The 20957-nt window shown below is 38.1% G+C and overlaps 1 long non-coding RNA gene across 1 annotated transcript; it reads left to right on the top strand.

The window, feature by feature from the left end:
• Positions 1 to 1746: 1746 nt before the first annotated feature.
• LOC104103351 (uncharacterized) lies at positions 1747 to 6375 on the top strand. The gene is made up of 2 exons (XR_687892.4): positions 1747 to 5900; positions 6191 to 6375. It is a non-coding gene; the product is annotated as an uncharacterized lncRNA (long non-coding RNA).
• The last annotated feature ends 14582 nt before the right edge of the window (positions 6376 to 20957 follow it).

Below are 20957 nucleotides of genomic sequence, written 5' to 3'. Positions count from 1 at the left end.
ATAATAAAAGTTTAGTTTTCGGAATCAACGAATCTACACGATAAGAATACAAGAAAGTGAAGTTTTCCTAATGGTTCGGTGGCCTCTTGAAGATAAGTACAGACGTCTCCGTACTGATCCGTAAGACTGCACTAAATCTTCTCATGACTCGTGAGACCTATATAACCTAGGCTCTGATACCAACTTGTCACAACCCAAAACTCGACATATCGTGATGGCGCCTACCACAGAACTAGGCAAGCCAACAATCATAAATAACTACGCATTTTGAATCAAAAACATGATGAAATAAGTTTAACAGTGACAAATTCTCATAAATAACTGATAAGAAATACCGCAACTCAATACAAATATCGCCCAAATTTGTGTGTCAGTGAGTACATGAGCTACTAAAATGTCAACACAATCAAACTGATAATACAATTGTATAGAAAGATAGAACAATGCTAAATAAACTGAAAGGAAGGAAACTCGAGGTCTGCGGACGCCAAAGCAGCTACCTCAAAAGTCTCCAAGCAGAAATCTAGCAACCACCGTGCCCAGAAGTACCTGGATCTGCACACGAAGTGCAGAGTGTAGTATGAGTACAACCGACACAATGTACTCAATAAGTAACAGGACTAACCTTGGGCTAAAAGCAGTGACGAGCTCAGATAGGTACCGTCCAATTCCAGATTATAAAAGTACAAAGATGACAGGAAAGATGACAGTAATAACTCAGAGAAATCTCATAATCAGTGTGTACAGAATACAAAAATATAGACATGCTTTCAAGTTTAACAATTTAAGTTCAATACGGATAAAATATGTCAAGTGTGACTAATATGAGGAATGTTACATCTCTATATCTACATGTCAAATTTGCATGTCACATGTCATACATCACAATGATAACCTCTCATACCCACACTCTCAGAGTACTCAATCTGTCTATCACAACTCTCACTCATTACACTCAATCGCTCAGCATTTTACGGTACCTGCGCTCACTGCTGGTATGTCAGACTCCGAAGGGGTGGATCCTTCCAAAGCGCTAATAAAACCTATTGCGACGCACAGCCCGATCCCATCATGAATTAATAATATCAACTGCGGTGTGCAGCCCAATCCCATCATGAATCAATAAAACTTGTTGCGGCGTGCAGCCCAATCCCATCAACATCACTCATACTCCAGCCCTTAAGCCCCACTCTGTCATAAATCTCTCCAGTCTTTCGGGCTCACAAATCTCATGCCAATCAGCCCAAACAATGATAACATGATGTACAATAAATGATAACAGAGACTGAGATATGATTTGCAAATGATGGATGCGACCGAGTACATAACTGGAATTTAAGCAAATGACTCAACAACAAAAACGACATGTGTGGGTCCCAACAGTACCATCATATAGCCTAAACATGATTTCTAACATGAATTACATCTCAATTTCTCTAACACAAGGAGAGTACAAGAAAAATAACGAGATTAGATAACTACACAGTTCTACGAAATCAACCGAGTCACAATTACTACGGTGCACGCCCACACACCCGTCACTTAGCATGTGCGTCACCTCAACACCAACCACATAACACGTAGTTCCGCGATTCATACCCTAAGAACCAAGTTTGGAAATGTTACTTACCTCAAACCATGTAAATCCCTACTCCAACAAGCCCTTACCTCGCGAATCGGCCTCCGAACGACTCGAATCTAGCCACAAACAACTTAATACAATCAATACAATCTATATGATTTTCATTTTAACGAGTAGTTTCTCTTTGAATTTTTTTTCCAAAAAAATTAACGATAACCTATGACCTTCTTTTCTCTTTTTCTCGGTAGTTCCAGCTATGTCAATAATGTATTCCATGTGCTACTGTATGTCTACTCCTAATCTTGTTAGAAAATATGTTTTAGCATATTACTCCATAACAAAGTAGTAATTTGATTAGTGAGTTAATTATAATAATCAATTTTAAATATATCTTCTTAAAACTAGTATGCTACATTAGATAAATTTGTCAAAGAGCGCTAGTCAGATATGGTCCTTATAGAACAGTTTAAGAAAATTAAGGAAAACAAAAAAGAAGAAAAAGAGCTTGAATTATTGGTAATATCTGAATATGTTCAGATTTATAGCTAGAATATATTGTATGACCCACACCTTTAAGTTTAAAGGAGCAAGAAAAGAGGAGATTAATGAACTAACAAAATTTAAAATAAAAATAAAATATAAAGACGAGCAAGGGAAAATTTATAAAACAGATTACAATTGAGAAAGCAGATAACATCTTTACGAAAACATTTGAATCTTCTTCGACGAAAAGCATCAAATGCGCGATGCAGGTATTAAACAAATGCATAACCCGCAAGCGTAGTTAAATTAAAAAAATACTTGAACCAGCCCCGCCCCCGCCCCCGCCCTGCACCGCATAAACTTAAAACCGCCCCGCCCCGCACCCGTCCCGCTTCGTTTGCCATCCCTAAGTAACCTGCCACGCCTCGCACCTGGGCCTGGACGTAATGCGGTACCCGGTGCCTGACTACATGCGACCGAGTGAACCAACTGACTAGCTGAATCAACATCTGATATCATAACATACTGAATGCGGAAGATAAGCTAACACATGCTGATATGCTGAAAGTCTGAATGATATAAATTAAAATGCGAAAGCACTAATATAAGTTTGAAAACATATTTGTAGCCAACATTGCTTAACATGAAAAGCCTGTGACTGTCTAATTATTACTCTAGTCTATGAAGTAGTGTTATCAAAGGCGAAAAGCGCAAATAAAACGTGGGCTTTAATGAAAAAAGGCGCAACGGGAGAAAAAGTAAAAATATGCATGTAGTCCAAGACTAATCATTATATGCATGAATAACAAATATATGGGCAAAAAAATTGAAAAACAATTCACGATAAAGTGAAATATCAATTGTTTAAGGTCGCATGTTCAGGATTACACTCATTGACAATGAAAAGTATGCCTTAGAGTTTTGATGCGACACTAAAGCACCCACAAAGCGAGGCGAAGCGCTCAATGTGTTTTGAGTCTCGCTTCAGGGCTTAAGCGCGCCTTTGACAACACTGTTATGAAGCCTCTGATGAAGTACTGAAAACACTGACCTGTTTGTAAATACGTAAAGACTGTAAAGTAATGATAATGCCCCGAAAGAACTGGGGCCCACCAAATAGCTGGTAGGAGAATCCTAGCGCTCTGAATCGTCAACCTGTAAATCATTACCTGTATCGTGAGATGCAAGTCCCGGGCGAAAGAGACGTCAGTACATTTGAATTGCACTAGTATGTAAAACAGCTGAAAGAGAACTGTAAATGCTGAAACTGAAACTGAGCTGATAACTGAGAACTGATAACCGATAACTGAAATGATATTTGTTGAAACTGAAACTGAAATGATAACTGATGAAATGGCAACTATAACTGATAATTGATAACTGAACAAAGGAAGTAAGGGTATGGATACTCCCTCTTCTGAATGATGAACTACCTGTTTATCTAAATAAACTACGGCCTCAGGCACAATATATATATGCACAAGCTACTGCCTCGGGCCCAAGTATACGTATACATAACTACGGCCTCAGGCTCAAAGATGCATAAAGCATAAACTAAGACCTCAGGCCCAAACATGCATAAACTACGGCCTCAGGCCCAAATACAAGTGTTCAACATTCAGGGATTTAAAATTAGGATCTGAGTGTAATACATGATATTGAAATACTGAATCATACCGAGTTACATGATACTGGAATGCGGAATAGAACTAGACTGAGATATGTATTCATGAACTGATTATGAGAACTGAAGCTTCAACTGTTTATGACATGATGAGTAATCTAGACCGAGACTTATGGGCATCAAACACAACTCTATATTGATTACGCACTGAGCTCACAACGCTAGGAATAAAAGTCATGAACGAATTACGAAGCTAGAGAATAGAAGCCCTGCACCTATTCAAGGAACTAAGCTTTTCTAAGGCAATTAGTAATGTTGTAGAAGAAACGTTGTGTAGGGAGAATCCTTAACAGTCCCACACATAGAGAGTTAGCCTCACACACCTTAACTTCTCGCTCTTGAGCGTAATACAACATTCGCCAACTGTTTCAACTTTAATCTATAGCAATACAAGTCAAAAGGATCCCTTATTAGCAATAATACTCATGTTTTGGTCACTTGGTGGGCATAAAGCTCCATAGCCCTTATTAATAGTGTTTCTACGGCCAACAACCCATTCGCTTGCTCTATGTTGATAATTCTAAAATCTCAAATTGTTATAATCAATATCATTCTTCATCACCCATAATATAGACAACACCCTTAATCAATATTCAGCAATTAACAACCCAAACCAATAATCGTTCATGCTTTTGTATCAAACCCATCAACTCATATCTCATGAACTTAGAGTCTACAATCACGAATCCAATGCTATAATCATTTAGAGGTGAAGATATTACTTTTTTTGACGTTCAATCCTCGTGAATTCGATTTCTAGGGTTTCTTTTCCCACCAATGATGTCTCAATCGAATATCTAATGATTTGGAGGGTTTACCCATGTTAATAAGGTGTTTGAGAATTAAAATTAACTTAGAATCATCATTGGAACTTACCTTGGATGTTGGAGGGACCTTGGAGGAAGTTATGTTCTTGAGAGCTTCCCTTTCTAGATCAAGTTTTCGTGTTTTGGGGTGTGGAGGACGAAGTAGGGCTTTTAAAACGACCCCCGGGGTACGCTCCCACGCAGCTGAAGGCCCAAACGCGTAGCAAGGGCAGTAGCATTGCCACAAGTGCGCTGCCACGGGTGCGCACCTTGGCGCGCATACTGCGCATTGTTCAGTAAAACGCGCATAACTTTTTGCACAAAGATCCGTTAGGACTCCACAATATATCATTGGAAAGGTATTTCAAAGAGTTACAACTTTGATGTTTTAAGTTTTCCCAACTTCTCAGCATATTTTTACTAAATCCTGCTAGAAGACAGACCTTACATAAACTTAGTCGATTTTATCGAATCTTATGCACCTCACTCTCCGTCTTGATTCCAAAACAACTATTTTCACCCATACTCATCCCGATAGGATTTCACATGTCTAAACTATCAAATTAATACTCATTTAATACATCCACACCTAGTCCGAATTTACGGAGTGTTACATAACCTATCCAAAAAAAGACCTTTTAGTAAGCTATGGGACTATGTCCTTCACTCCTTGGTTAGAATTGTGTCGGGACACAGTTGAGCAGGTATTTGTAATATGTCGACACTGATGAACCAGCTCTACTCTTTCTATTTCAGTGGAGGAAATTATTCTTTCAACAAACTGAAGGAAAAAAATCTGAAATTGTGCCATGAAAAATAGTTAATGCGGAAAGAGAAAAATAATATTGATATGGGGAAATTTTTCACTTTACTTTGCTTCCCAGAATCAAATTGATTTTTCTACCAGTGAATCAAGGCTGTTCCTTCAATTGAAGTTAACTGTACAAATATGTTTAAAATCTCTTTTGTAATCTTAAAAAAATTTAAAGAGAGTGTGGTTGTAGTACACTTATCTAGAACTTGTAGATTTTGAGGAAACACTTGCTTAATTCTTGTAAACTCCATAACCCATAAGGGAAAAAATATTCTGGTAAACTCCATTAGCTTAAGATACTCTGTTCAATATGTTTATTTAGTAGCCATTGCCTAAGACAATATGATTTCCCAGTATTCATAAACTTCGTTGAGGTTGTGTATTTCTTTTTCTAAATTGGTCTTTAGGTTTTGTTGACGATTCTGTCTGATATGGCATTTGAAACAGGGACTGAGTGTGTCTTCAGCATTACTTGATGGTGAGAAATTCTTGGTTGCTTTTGGTGGCTACAATGGGAAGTACAATAACGAGGTATCTGCTAAATCCTTGATATTCGCTTTTCTTCAACAGCCTTAGAGTTTCTTGTGGGGAGATAAATGGATTACAGAAGCATTGGGTCATGTCTTCCTCTTTTGCTTCTCCATACATTTGATAAGCACCAAATCCAATTCATTGTCTCATATAACTATTACTTGACTGGGAAGGAGGGATTATTCATCATATGGTCGTTAGTTCTAGTCTGAGAGGAAATGGTATTAAGACTAAACGGTTTTGTGCTACGAAGCCTTCTTTCCTAAATTACTGCATTTCATTTGGCCTAGGTATATGTTATGAGGCCTAAACCAAGGGATGTATTACATCCCAAGATACTTCAGTCACCAGCGGCCGAAGCAGCAGCAGCTTCTGTTAGAGCTGCATATGCCTTAACTAAACCTGAAAAGTTGGATTTATCTGAAAGAGAAGATTCCAATTTTAAGGAAGTCCATGTTGATAACACTCAGCAAAAGCTTTCAGCCGAAATTAGTGCAATTGGACAACAAAAAAAGGCGTTGGAGTCATTGCTTGCAGACGTCCAAGCAGAAAATGCTAATCCGGGAATTGATTGGCTTTGTTCCTACTCTTCCGTCCATCTCTGCCAAGATTAGAGCTCCTCCCGACAATAATCGGTGGACCACATAGTCAAAAGGTTAACCCAAAAAGTCAACTCCGGGCCCACATCTCGGAATCTGACAAAATTAATAAAATTCGAACACTCATTCAACAACGAGTCCAACTATACCAAAATTACTCAATTCCGATCTAACTCGACCATCAAATCCTCAAATTATAGTTTATGAAGTTTCTACAATATTTCCCAATTTTTCCAACCCAAAACACTAATTAAATAGTAAAAACAAATGATAGATTTATGTATATTAACTAAACCCGAGTTAAAATCACTTACCCCAATCAATTCCTTGAAAATCCCTTCAAGAATCACCTCAATCCGGGCTCCCAAAGTCCAATTGTGAAATAATACTCTAACCCTCATTTTTTAAATTTTATAATCTGCCCAGTTGTTCCTCTTCGCGATCGTGGAAAGTCCTACACGATCGTGATGAACAAAAAGTTGCTGCCCTCAAAATCACCTACACGAACGCGGAAAACCATCCATGAATGCGATACACAGAATCTCAACCCTACGCGATCGCGGACTCCCTCTCGCGATCGCGAAGAACACTCGCGTGGGCTTCCCAAGCTTCCCCCTTCCTTCTTCTCGGATGCGACCCAACACCGGCGTTCGCGATGCATGAACAACCAAAGCTCCGCTATCGTAGACCTGTTCCCGTGACCATATAGACCAACTCCGCCAGCCACCCCAAATAATCCTTCGCGATCGCGAACCTTCCCACACTATCGCGAATCAAGAAACCATACCTAAAACATTAGCAATAACACAAGTCTAAAATTCACTCTGATTCCAATCTGAATCACACCCGAGGCCCCCGGGACCCCATCCAAACATACCAACAAGTCCTAAAACATGATACAAACTTAGTCGAGGCCTCCAATAACATCAAACAACAACAAAAACACGAATCGCACCCTAATTCAAGTCTAATGAAACTAATGAATTTTCTACTTCTACAATCGATGCCGAAAACCTATCCAACTCCGATTGACCTCAAATTTTGCACACAACTCATAAATGACACAACAGACCTATTCCAACTTCCAGAACCAAAATACGAGCCCGATAACCACAAAATCAACTCCGGGCCCACATCTCAACTTTCCAAACTTTTACTTTTTTAACTTTCGCCAATTCAAACCAAAATCATCTACGGGCCTCCAAATCAATATCCAGACACAATCCTAAGACCAAAATCACCATTCAGAGCTATCGAAATCGTAAAAACTCCATTCCGGGGTCATTTACACACAAGTTAATATCCGGTCAACTCTTTCAACTTAGGCTTCTAGTCTTGGGACTAACTATCTCAATTCATTCCGAAACATCCCTAGAACCATATCAATCGGGAAAGTCACATATCAACAAATGAGCATAGAATAAGCAATAAACGGGGGAACGTGGCTACAATACTCAAAACGACTGGCCGGGTCATTACAAAATAAATCCTGAATCATCCAAAAATTGAACCCGGCCACACACGCTAATCATGATACACAATACGAAGATGCTCGAGACCTTAAGCCACCGAACGGGACACACATTCTCAAAATGACCGGTTGGGTCATTACATTAATCTTGTCAAATCCAAGTCAATTTACATCTAGCTTAATTACAGTGACATATCCTAATATCCTCATAACTCGACCCTGGGGCAATCTTAAATCAATCTCCTTGCTTCCGTATCTACACAAACAATTCCAAATCACTCAAATCTTCACAAGCCTCGCCCTAGTACAACCATAATTGAGTGCTAAGGCATATCTTCTGTCTACAAAATTTTAAATCCACATCACTCAGCCTACATCCGCCAACTGAATATGTAGGTGATCCAATTGATTAACGATCTTCCATATCCAACTATACACTTCATACTTTCGCGATTCTTCTGCATCTCAGTATCTTCATAACTCGACACCGGATAATCCTGAGAATCGGTATTTGAATGATAGCTTTACACAATCTTGGGGTATCATGAAAGTATTTTTAGTATAGTCTTACTTATGGTTATGTTGTCTACCATACTCATAATTAGGATGCTATAAATATACTTTCCACCCTAAGTATGTATATTGATCTGCCTTTGATCTTCTAAGACTACAAATCTACAAGTAGCACTCTTCATTCATTCTCTCAAACTACACTCAATCTAATTCCTAAATATCAGGAATATGTAAGCAACTCACATACGAATTCAGTCGCATCCATGAGAAAATCGCAATCCATCACATTATCTTCTCATATGTCAAAACCTCTAAAGATCATCAACTCCTCCACTCATTATCCCAATCTCATCAAAATTCGACACTGGGCAAAAGCATCTTCAACATCGATGCCGCTTCTCCAGAACTACATATGGCCTGATCCTCGTTAAGCTCGATGTGTGTAGGTGATTCAGAAACTAGAAGTTTTGCCATAATTTTTAAAATCTCCCATGTTCCCCTATTGCATGTCTCCCGTTCTATCAAGGTTGAGACAAAATTTAATAGACATCAATTTCTTTGCCCAAAGACTCTTACCTCATCTTCGGTCAAAGAGGGGCAACTGTTGACACTCAATTTTGACCCTCCGTATTTAAAATTAATTTATGTGGGCTTCCTAATCATTAATAGTAAAATATCGTCTTTTGCATGTTTTTCAACTTTAACGCAATTGTTTGATAATTATTCCTATTTCACAAAATACAAGAATTTTTATCCTTTTATTGTAGTTCGAAAATCACTATTTTATGCATTTTTTCTAAATTTCGAAAAGATTTATTGATAGTCGTCCTATTTTTCAATACTATGATTTTATTAATTTATTGCCATTGCAAAAAAAAAAAAAAATAATTACTATAATATTGGCATTTTTAAAAATACTTCAAGACGTATTTTCAATTAAATCATTTTCTAATTTATAGCACGGTATGTTAATGCATGGAAGCCAATAGAAATTATTTTAAATACGAATTATATTTTTTCTTAATATTTTCATACATATTCTCACTGTATTTTTCATCATACCATTATATACGTATACATATTATACCTTGCATTGCACATAGTTGCAAATGCACTGATACATATATATACACAGATAAAGAAGTACATGGTATTCGACCATATGGTTTTGCCCATAGTTTCAACATGATAATGGTTTTAAATTAGGACCACATATTTTTCTTTTTACACTTATCTTTTGTTTTTACTTAAATAAGAGCCACATATTTGTTTTACCTAATGGGTAAAACTCTTTTACCCATTACGCGAAAAAATATTTGTACACCCATATAAAGGGGTTCATCCCTCCCTCTTTTACACACAACATTCACATACAATATTCAAATACTTGCATAATTTTGCTCTCTATATTTACTACATATTTTTGCATATTCTTTTTAGTTTTACACATACACATGATATAATGGTGGGAAAGGAAGAATTTTTCAGATTTTAAAAAAAGGATTTTATATTTTTAAAACAAAAAACCCTAACTCATCCTATCGATCTCCCTCTCTTTTGAGAGGAGTCTGCCATTACCTCCCTCTCTCCAGCGCCACTGCGCCGCCAAATTTCATCACCGGCTGGCCGGAAAATGTGTTTCAAACCACCCACTGCTTCCCCTCTCTTTAGTCTTCTCCTCCTAATCTTTGTTGTCTAAAGAGCAACCCTGTCCCACCACCGTAATTGTCATCAGATCAACATCGACGGTGAGCTCCATGAAAAGCACCACCATTTGACTCGAAACGAGATGATTTGGAATGAAATCCGGGTCGTCCATGTTTCAACTTTCCTAGGCTGTTGAATCCGTGAAATGGGTTGTTTCATGACTATCCCTGTTTTTTTCAGTTCACCGTTATCTTCTTCAATCACTAATTTTCAGATCATTATTGGAGGCATAACAGGAAATTTCTTCCAATAATAATTATAAGCTCATGGGCAGCAACTATAAACTGACTAGAGGAACTCTCACTAGTCAAAGTTATATTTGTGATCTTTGTCTGTTTAACTTGGCCTAGTTGGATTTCATCACCGATGGGTCACCTTCGTTTTGCCATCTTCAATATTGTGGTTTTCATTATGTGACAGTGATATATTGCCTCTTATTCTTTATCTACTGTCATGTGTTCACGTCGGCCTTTGGCTTTGTGAATTAACTGATATTATATCTGAAAATATCATGGTGGAAAGATAACGCTCGGGGACGAAACACAAATCCCCTCATTTTCAAACTTGAAGCTTTGACTTTGCCTGCTTGACGTTGAAAACAACGAACAGAGGATGCTAGTCCTCAAGTTTAAATAGAAAAAGAACACAAGAAGACTTTCAACAAACAGTGTGTGTGCTACCAGAAGTTGAACTGAAAAGCTGTGTATTTCTTCATTAAAATGTTGCCTTAAATAGAAAAGACTACAGTTACAAATTGAGCCACTACCAACGAGATATCAGCAACTATTTGAAACAATAACTCCTAATAATATGGAACCACAACTTCCACTAACATACAATATTTGACTAATTCAAAGGCAGTTAAAATAAACTAAGTAAAAAAGAGTAAATGGTAAAAGTAAATTTCTGCAGTAACTATCTAACATTCCCCCTTAATGCAGAAATCTTCAACACCCAATGATTCCCTCAAATAGATGAATTTCTTTGCTAAAAGAGGCTTCGTACATAAATCTGCAACTTGATCATTGGTGTTGCAATACTCTATCTTGATCTCTCCTTTGCCAACAAGCTCTCTTATGAAATGGTGGCGTGTCTCTATGTGCCTTGTTCTGTTATGATGAACATGATTCTTTACTATTGCAATTGTTGACTGATTATCACAATAGATGGTGGTGGCCTCCATTTGAGTTTGCTTCATATCGTCCAGTAATCTTTGCATCCAAACAGCTAGACAGGCAGCTGCAGTAACGATCATGTATTCAGCCTCCGTTGATGACAAAGCAGTCGGTGGTTATTTTTTCGAGCACCATGAAACAACCCCTGTACACATAGTGAATACATAGCATGTCATACTTTTTCGATCATCCTCCCCAATCGCTATCAGAAAATCCTCACAACTTAAAATTGTTAGAGTTCCGTTACCATATTCCAAAAGAGCTTGTACCCTTCAAATACCTTACGATTTGCTTGGCAGCCCCTAAGTGTTGCTTTCTTGGATGTTGCACAAATCTGGCCAAAAGTCTTGTTGCTTGCAAAATATCAGGTCTGCTATTTTTGAGATACATCAAACTTCCAATCAAACTTCGATAAAAATGAGCTTCAATTTTTTCTTCCCCATCATCCAGGCACTACTTCTGATTGGTACACATGGGAGTACTAACACCATTATAATCCTTCAAATTAAACCTTCTGAGAAGATCATTGACATACTTCTCTTGAGAGACAAAAATTCCTGCATCACACTGCTTTATTTCCAGCCCCAAAAAATAATGAATCATACCCAAATCAGTCATTTCAAACTCATTCATCATCAGCCTCTTAAACTCATTTAACAACACATCACTATTGCTCATATAAATAAGATCATCAACATAGAGAGAAATGATGAGAATTTCAGTTTTACCTATGGTTTTCACATACAAATTAAGTCACTTGGACTTGTTCGAAAACCATTGTTGTTGAAATGCCCATCAATTCTCCCATATCAGGAACGAGGCGCTTGTTGTAAGCCATAAAGGGCTTTCTTTAAGCGATACACTTTGTCTCCTTGACCTGCAATCTCATAGCAAGGTTGTTGCACATAAACTTTATCTTCCAAGTTCCCATTTAAAAAGGCTGGCTTTACATCAAATTGGTAAAATTTCCAGTTAAAATAAGCAGCAATAGATAAAACAGTATGTATAGTGTCAAACCTTACTACTAGAGAGAAAGTTTCTTCGAAATCTATCCCTCCTCTTTGCATGTACCCATGTGCTACCAGCCTTGCCTTGTATTTTTGGATGGAACCATCAACCTGATATTTGATTTTATAGATCCATTTCATCCAACAGCGTCTTTTTCAGTCGGAAGGTCAACTAACTCCCATGTATCATTTCTTTCCAAGGCTCTCATTTCTTCATCCATTACAACACGTCACTCATTACTCTTGATTGCTTCTTCAAAAGAGACCGGTTCTTCAATTTGGGCAAATTGACATTGTTCAGTGTTGTTATAAATATCTTCTAATGATCTCCATTTCAATGGTGGTATTTCTAATGAGGATGAGCTTGGTGAACCTGTGGTTAAGCTGGGAGATGGGCTGCTTGTTGGTGTAGGGCAAGGGCCTAAACCTCCATCTTCTTGCCTTATAGGTGCGTCACAAAGCTCATCATCTTCCAGAAACATACCTGCACTTGACTGCATGTTCTTCCAATTCCAATAACTTTTCTCATCAAATACAACATCACGACTAATCAATAATATTTTTGTGAGAGGATTAGGGAATCGATAACCTATAGTTTCAATGTTGTAACCAATGAATATGCATTTAACACTATTATCATCTAATTTTCTTCTCTAGTGGGATGGAATGTGTACATATGCAATGCAACAAAAAACTCTTAAATGAGTCACCTTCGGCTTCCACTCGTGCCATGCTTCGAATGGTGTTTGTTGGTTCAAGGCTGTTGTTAGAAATCTATTAAGGATGTAGGCTGCTGTTGATACCCAATATTTCTCACATATTTTTTATAAATATCACATATGTTTAAAAATATTATTCTTGCATCATCACCAATTTACGAGAGTCATACAAGTATTTTCTATAATTTTTAAAAGTTTTAAAATTGATTTTTCTTGCATTTAAATTACTTGAATATGTATTAATTACCCTCTAAAATATTTTGTGGTGACTTAAAAATCTGAATTTATTATTTTCATCCACATATATGTCTCATAATAGTTTACTTTATTTTTATATAATTATAGTTGTATTTTTAAAGCTATTTTATATAATTTTACAATAATAGCCTATATTCTATACATAATTGTATTTATTATATTATTTCTATCAAAATAGTTTTTCTTATATTTTTATAATGTTAAGTTGTTATTTTAATGCACGAATAATATTTTTATTATTTATTAGTCATTTTTATAATTTATATTTTTAATAAATTTCGTGTATATAAATTATGTCCCAAATTTTGAGTTAATTTCGGACCCAATACACCAGCCCAAACCCCAAAACCTTAGCCCAGTAACCCCAAGCCCAAACCAGACAACCCCAACCCGGTCGCGACCCGCCTTACAATCTGCCCCACTCCCCCTTTAATCATGGTCGTTGATCTTAGATGATCAACGACCCACAATCGCCCTTCCCCTTTCCTTATATCTCCATAACCTAAACCCTAGAGACATTTCCCCCACCCAGCCGCCTCTGCATTATCTCATATCCCCACTCCTACACCAAACCCTACCCGTCTCCTCCCAAATCCCCTCAAAACCCGGCTAAATCATGAAATTCTTTTACGATCTGCTTACCTTATTTGCACTATCTCATTATCATTCATACGCTCGTGGTATTACTTAGTACTTGCCCGATTTTAGCAATTATTACCTCTCCGAATCGAGTGCAATCGTCCTCAACCTATAAGATTCAGACAAAAATTTGTCTGTATACATTCACAACAAGGTCCTATGGGTTTGATTCACCAAGAATCTTGGCTAATCTTTTTACTACTCGTCAAACTAGGGTTTGTCCGATTTTTATCTATTCTGAATCGGAATAGGCTATGATGCGATTTTCCTTTTCCTTCCTTGAGCTTGATTGATTTTCTTTCCTTATTTTGTGCTTAATTAACTATCTTCTATGTTTGTTCATTCAACTTCTACCACTACATAAACCCCTTCCCCATTCCCCTTTGAAGCATTATTCTCTGATTCTCACTCATTATACTCTAAATTTGAGACCTTGGCCGGCTGAAAGCCAAGGCCATTCGAATTTGATTGTGTTCTTTCTCAGTGTGAGCACTGCCCGGGGTTCATTCGAGACCCTTGGCAACTCTAACGCACTGGAATTTTTGGGATTCTGCTGCTCTTTGCTACTGTTAATTGAATTACTTCTAGAAATTGCTCTTCTCATTTGCTTATTCGTTAATTGGTAACTGGTAAGTGCCTTCGGCCTTTGCAGTTTCATTCTCTCTTCGTGTGTTTTATTGATCTGTATATCTATGTCATTGAGACTTTTGTGAATCAATATGGTACTATGTCATCTTGGTTTGCAGCTTATTTGCTCTGAAGTTATTCTCGTGGTTCTGTATTTTTCTAGCATCTGAACTAGCCTAAATTCTAACTCTGATTCTAGCTTTCTTAAGCAAGTCTAGCCTAGTGTGTTTGTGTGTGTCTGAATGCTTACATCTACTGCTTGTCCTGAGTTTATCTTCTACCATGTTCTGAATTCTTGTGATAAATTAATTTATGCCTAGAATATGTTCTAATTCCTGTTAAATCATCAATGTATAACTTAATTCTTGATCGCGTTGATTAGTCAAACATGCTTTCTTTCTACTTAACGTGTGCTCTCTGATTTGTTCAATCCAGTGCTCTTAAATATTGCCTAAAGACCTTTAGAATGAGATGCAATATCTAGCCTCTTCTCCTATATGATATCAAGACCTAGTGTCTGCATATCCTGTTAATCTGGAGTTGATATATTTTCACCTATCATGAGTTCTGATATTGTTTCTGAACTTTGGTATTATGATTGATGTTCAGCATGTTAAATATTTTCTCATTCCAAACTAAGTGGTTGCTCGATCATGAACCTATTCCGTTATGTTGCTTTTCACTAAGCCTTCATGTTAAAACTTTCATGTGGAGGCTATGCTCTATTTGTTCTTGTCTATGACTCTATTAAATTTTCATTTTTAAATCTTGTGTCTAAAGTTCCTTTAGGCTAATTCTGAATTATTTCACTTTTGAAACTCTTTTGGAATAGTTCACTATCCTATGATGGTCAATCCTATCACTTTAGCTTTATTTCTGAGAACACAAGCTTGAAACTGCCTTGTGAACTGGTCAGTATTACATTTGATCTTGTCTATGTGCTTTGGTTAGAACTGTTGTTAGTTACAGCTTTACAAGTGTGAAAAGTTGTTTAATTAATTCCATAAGCGGTTTGTCACCTGTATGGTTAAATTTGGCACCCATTTGGCTAAGTAAGTTATTCGCTGGGCTTGGTGTTGGGCCATATGTGTTGTTGGATGGGCCATATGTGTTGTTGGACCTAGGCATTGGATTCAGAAAGATTCTACTATCCTTATGAGCCTCAGATTTGGGTATTTTGGTTGGTGAGGCTGCTGAAGGCTCAAGAATTCATTGGGTTATTTTATAGTGGGTCTGTACTATTCGATGGGGCCCGTAGTTGTTTCAGTCTGTATTTTGTCATCTTTGAGGTTGTATTATTCTATTTTGGTCCTGTAACTTGTAATAACGAATAATTGGGATGTTAGTAAAATTGGGGAATAGGTGTGCTTTATTCTTGCATAAAGGGTAGAGAACATGCCTATGGGGTCCATGTATTTTATTTGCTATTCTGTTTGACTTGCTCCACTTTTGCACACTAATAGAAATCATGTCTATAGGAACTGCACATATCTCACCTAATTTGACTAATACTAACTACTTCAAACATGTTAACCGTTACTATACTTGATATCTATGTTATTATTGTGCGTTTAGACAGCATGCCTATAGGATGTATAACATATGCTTTGTCGATTTAGAAACCATGCCTATAGGAAATCACACACTTCACTCAACTTGCCTAATGCATGTACATTATTCAAAAGCATGATTGTTTGACTAAATATTTTACCTGCTCTCATGTCTACTTCTATATGATTATTAGACATCATGCCTATAGGGTTATAATTATACATACCTTTGTTAATGCTTATCTAGATACCATGACTATAGTTTCTTAACTAATTAACTAATCGGTTGCTTCTGTTGTTTTATTATGCTGCCGCCTAGATAGCATGCCTATAGGATAGGAAGACAAAATTGAGTTCATATACCAACCATTAGAAATCTTGCCTATAGGATATTGTTACTTGCCTAGAGAGCATACATATCGGATCAAACGTTGGTAATGCCAAATTTTCTAATAGCTCTCACTACCCGTTGCGCAAACAACTTATAAATCATGTCTATAGATTTTGTAACATCTGTAATCTGCAAATTAGTTAATTTGGAACAACAACACTGTCTGTACGACTTGAGATCAGAATCATATAGAAATCATGCCAATAGGACTTAACGACTCAAATACGTCTTAATTTGGAAATTGTCTACTTTGTAGCCTGGAACTTGTTTGTGTGCTTTGTCATTATGTGTGGAGGCTAACATGAGCCACTCTTTGCTATTATGTGTAGTACTACTTGTTTTGAATGCACGATTAGTTTTATCATTTTGAGCAACCTAGGTAAAGTTTAGAACCACCCAAATAGAGGTCCAAAACCTCCTGGACCACAGGTATAGGACGGGTAGCGCACGCATAGGGTACGGTTTAGAATTGAATTAGAGTGCCTTTAGGTAACGACTTCAACATAGTAATTGGGTAGCAGGAGATGATAGTATATGCCCGCTGAATAATATGAGCAACTCCCTACCTTAAGGGAGTTGCGATGTATTATTTATGTTGCACGAGGTGATCCTTTAGGCTAAAAAACATAGGATCCCCCTTTTCATATACTTCTTATTTACACTTAGTCATCTAACGTAGACCAATGTAGTTGTATCCTTGTAATCATTAAGGATTTGTACCAATTCCCATGTGTTATGATAAGATTCCTCGACTTCTATACTTCCCTTTGTTTATTTGATCACCTAGCCTAATAACATAATCCACATAGTTTAAGATTCGGTCGGGACCCACAGTTGTGGACCTCGAAGAGTGCCTAACACCTTCTCTTTGAGGTAATTTGAGCCCGTACCCGATCTTTGGTGATGCGGACTAGTTAAAACAGAGTTATTTGCAAATAGGTGCCCTAACACACCTTAAAAATTGTTAGGTGGAAACTCTTCTCTTTTAATTACATTCCTTTAAAAGAGTTTTCACACGTCAAAGCCCGTTTTCGCGAGAAAATCGGGCGTGATAGCATGTCAACTCTGCTGGGGATATACTTAGGCTCTTACCATAACGAACTTGACTTATGTGGATTACTTTCCTTATTTTTCTTCACTTGTTTTAAACTACTATGACATGCACATCCCTTTCCTTATTCTCTTTTATTTGCTATGACATGTATGACCTCTCTCCATATCCTTCACCTTGTCTAAGACTATTATATTATGACTCTCCCATCCCTATTTCCCAACCTGCTACATTATGTTCTCGCACATTTTCATGAGCCAAACTTACTTCTCTATTTTTGTCTTTCTTTTCTTTTCTCTTCTTTTCATGTTCACCTTTATTATGTTATTTACTGCTTTTGTATATTCTTATCATGCAAATACTTGACAGCATGTTACTATTTCTGCATAAAGCATATTCCACATCATACTCCACGCGTACCTATTATCAATATAGCGGCGCTTGATAAGTGTCCGCGCTTTCTTGAAATTACCCTTTTTAAATCGGAAAGGCTTATTTGCGGTAGACTAGTCGATCAACGGTGCAGTCGACGGTCCCGTGCCTTTCCCTCTCAAGTTGTCCACTTTGGAGTACCGGTCCAAACCTTGCTAGGAACTACACTCCAATTTAAAATGTACATGCAAAACTAGAAAATGAAGCTCCGGAAACCAATCTGTGGCCGCATATGTGACCACATAATGCTTCTGTGGTCCGCAAAAGGGGTCGCGAAATGTCCCTACGGAACTGAGCTGCCCTGCTGAGTATGCGGCCATTATACAGTCCGCATATCGATTCTGCGGCCACAAAGCAGACCGCAGAATCTCCTCCCGAAATTCCTCATATCAATCCTACTATGCAATATGCAGCCCGCAAAGCAATTCTGCAGCCGCATAATATACCGCACAACGGCCCACAAATTTTGCTCAAGTTCCTGCTTCACTCTGCGGCCATTCTGCGGCCCGTAGAGTGATTCTGCGGCCACATAGTGAGCTGCGAGAATATCTTTTTCTGCCAATATTTTCCTTTAACGCCCTAGCGCACTGTTCGACCCAAAAAGTCTGTACCATCACCAAACATATTAGCCTACCTCGCCACCATGAAACCTCGGATTTTAGGTAAAATTTTACGGGGCCTTACATCCTCCCCCACTTAAGATCATTCATCCTTGAATGAGGGTCTATATCCGTCATTAGTACTCAACATGACCCAACTGTTACTTCACACACTAGCAGTCCCAATTTTTTACTAACTCCCCAAATTCCCAAAATTTTGGTAGAGCTTCCCTTATAACTGGTCATATCCACCTATCAGAGAATCCTAGAAACCAAACCTAACATCATGTACATAATCCAACGATGCAACATATTATGAAACAATACCAACCGTGGCCTCATAAGCAATATATTACTAGAAAGGAAATATCCTAAGATTAAATTGTACAAGTGGTACTTAGTTCATAGGAAGTAACTTCATAGAAACTATTACATAGCTATTCAAACAAATGAGGGTACTTCCTTATCGTTTCTTCCTCGGCCTCCCATGTGGCCTCTTTAACTTGCTGGTTTCATCATAACACTTTCACAGAGGCAATTTCTTTATTTCTTAGCTTTCTGACTTGCCTATCAAGAATGGCAACTGGAATTTCTTCATAGGTCAGTTCTTCATTAACCTCAATAGTTTCCACAGGCATAATAACCGATGGATCCCCAACTACCTTCTTCAACATAGACACATGGAATACCTGGTGCACTAATGACATCTCAGGTGGTAGCTCAAGCTTGTACGTCACCTGATCAATCCTCTGAAAGATTTTGTACGGTCAGATATACCTTGCACTCAATTTCCCTTTCTTACCAAATCACATTACACCCTTCATGAGGGGAACCTTCAAGAATACCCAATCATATTCTTTAAACTCCAAATCCCTACGACGAACATCCGAATAGCACTTCTGACGACTCTGAGCACTCTTCAACTGCTCCTTAATGATTTTAACTTTCTCAATAGCCTGATGCACGAGGTCTGGCCCTATCAACTCTACTTTCCTAATCTCGAACCACCCAATGGGAGATCTACATCTCCTACCATATAAAGCCTCGAACGGTTCCATTTGAATGCTAGCATGATAAATATTGTTGCAGGCAAATTCTATGAGTGGCAAATGATCATCCCAGCTACCGTTGAAGTCAAGAATACAAGCGCGCAACATATCCTCAAGCGTCTGAATAGTCCGCTCTGCCTGCCCATCGGTCTGTGGATGTACTAAGATTTACCTGAGTACACAATCCTTGCTGAAATGTCTTCCAAATATTAGTCATGAACTGTGCCCCTCGATCTGAGATAATAGAAACTGGAGTGCCATGCAATCTGACTATTTCTTTGATATACAACTGAGCATACTGTTCCGCTGTATCGGTAGCCTTAACGGGTAAGAAGTGTCCTGATTTTGTGAGTCGGTCCACAATCACCCAAATCGAGTCAAACTTACGAGGAATGCGAGGTAGTCCTACCACAAAGTCCATATTAATCATTTCCCACTTCCACATTAAGATTTTTATGTTTTGCACCAACCCACCGGGCCTTTGGTGTTCGGCCTTCACTTGCTGACAATTTTGACATCTTACCACAAAGTCCGCTATGTTCCATTTCATATCGTTCCACCAATAGACTTCCCTAAGATCATGATACATCGTTGTATAGCCCGGGTGCACGGAATACCTAGAAGTGTGAGCCTTGGTCATGATTCTTTCCCGGAGACCATCCACATTTGGAACACATAACCGCCCTTGGTACCTTAGGGTACCATCATCCACGCCAAGAGAAAAGGCCATGGTCTTATGTTTATGAATCCCCTCCTTCAGTTGTACCAACAATGGATCGTTGAATTGCTTCTCCTTGACTTCCACCACAAGCGACGATTGATACCTATTTTGCGCAATCACCCCTACTTCAATAGAGTCCGCAAGACGAACTCCCAAACTAGCCAACCGATGAACCTCCTTGGCCAACGACCTTTGATATGCCTTCAAGTGAGCCAAACTGCCCATAGATTTCCGGCTAAGAGCATCTGCTACAACATTAACCTTCCCCGAATGATATAGGATGTCGATGTCATAATCCTTGAGTAACTCGAGCCATCTTCTCTTCCTCAGATTCAATTCCTTCTATTTGAAAATATATTGAAGGCTCTTATGGTGTCCGTGAATATATCCACATGGACCCCATACAAATAATGATGCCAAATCTTTAATGCAAATACCACTGCCTCAAGCTCTAGGGCGTGTGTTGGATAGTTCTTTTCATGATTCTTGAAATGCCTAGAAGTATACGCTACCACCTTGCCATGTTGCATTAATACACACCCAAGTCCT

Source organism: Nicotiana tomentosiformis, chromosome 8 (genome assembly GCF_000390325.3).
Source record: "Nicotiana tomentosiformis chromosome 8, ASM39032v3, whole genome shotgun sequence".
Taxonomy (NCBI): Eukaryota; Viridiplantae; Streptophyta; class Magnoliopsida; order Solanales; family Solanaceae; genus Nicotiana; species Nicotiana tomentosiformis.
The sequence above is the reverse complement of the archived record's forward strand: the minus strand, read 5'-3'. Positions and strand labels throughout refer to the sequence as shown.